This window comes from Ciona intestinalis, unplaced genomic scaffold (assembly GCF_000224145.3).
Source record: "Ciona intestinalis unplaced genomic scaffold, KH HT001241.1, whole genome shotgun sequence".
NCBI classification, from domain to species: domain Eukaryota; kingdom Metazoa; phylum Chordata; class Ascidiacea; order Phlebobranchia; family Cionidae; genus Ciona; species Ciona intestinalis.
The window spans coordinates 17,721-18,875 of record NW_004191562.1 but is presented as its reverse complement, the minus strand read 5'-3'; positions in this window follow the sequence as shown (position 1 = coordinate 18,875).

Genomic DNA, 1,155 nt, shown 5'->3' with positions numbered 1-1,155 from the left:
GACCTCCTTCGACGTCTTCTTTTATCTCCGAATCGGCGTCTGCCCTCTCAGAGCCGTCTTTACTGCTAGGAAGTGTGAATTGAACCTGTGTTTGTATAAAAATTAGGGCTTGATATGCTTTAAGTTAGAGGCGTATAGTATGCTTCTTACAGAAAAGAAGAAAGTGGGTATGTTTTCAATCTATTTCGACATTAAAAAACGTTCGCAGTTACTAGTTGAAAAACAGCTTACAAAATTGTTTTTGGTTTTAGCTTAGCCATAACGCATCAAATCCAATATTTGGAAAAAAAGTTTTAAATTGGGTTTACCTTCGATGCTTGATGACCGGGAATTGCAGTTTTTCTTCTCACAATACCTCTTGCGTTAGTTGCCTTCTTGGCTCTTGGATTTACTTTTGCTCCTTTTTTTCGAATAGAGGCTGCAAGTTGTCGGAGACGTTCGACGTCGTATGAGTACATAGTGCTTGCCGAGTCCGTTTCTGATGTGCTCGTATCGTCTGTGTGAAAACACCCAAGAGCATAAACGAATGAATCATATCTCTCAAATAATTAAACACTTTCAGGTTAGAGAATTTTACTACAACAAATCACAACGTAAACTGCAGATAATACGAGTATTCCTACCTGTAAACCAGGGGCGGCTCAAACCAGTCGTCGTTTCACTGACTGTGGTACTGGAATCATCGATCTGTTTTGTGGCTGTTTCAACCGGTGTGATAACAGCTTCATTGGTGCCTTCGTTTTCATCTATAGAGTCTGTTATTCCCTCCTTTGCTCTATGAGTAACAAAACTAGTTTGTGAGCAGATCTATTACATTGTATAATACAGGCCTTGAATAATGAACGTTATAAGAAGGTTACCTTGTAAAATGCTGGACTTCGTGTTTCTTGTAACGATTCAAGCAAGCTCCGATCACACTCATTGCGTATTGTTTCATTGTTCGAAATACACTAGATGACACTCTATTGCCTGCCCCTGCAAGTGCGCCATAGTTGGTACAGTGTTTTTTATGTTAACAAATGATAAAGATTAAGTGTTTAACCATACAATTGCAGACTTAAAGTGGACCTTTTTTCCGCAGCTTCCAAAAGGTAAGTTAATAAAGAATTACAAGGATTCAGAACACATCATAGAATGGTACTCACTTTTTCGGGA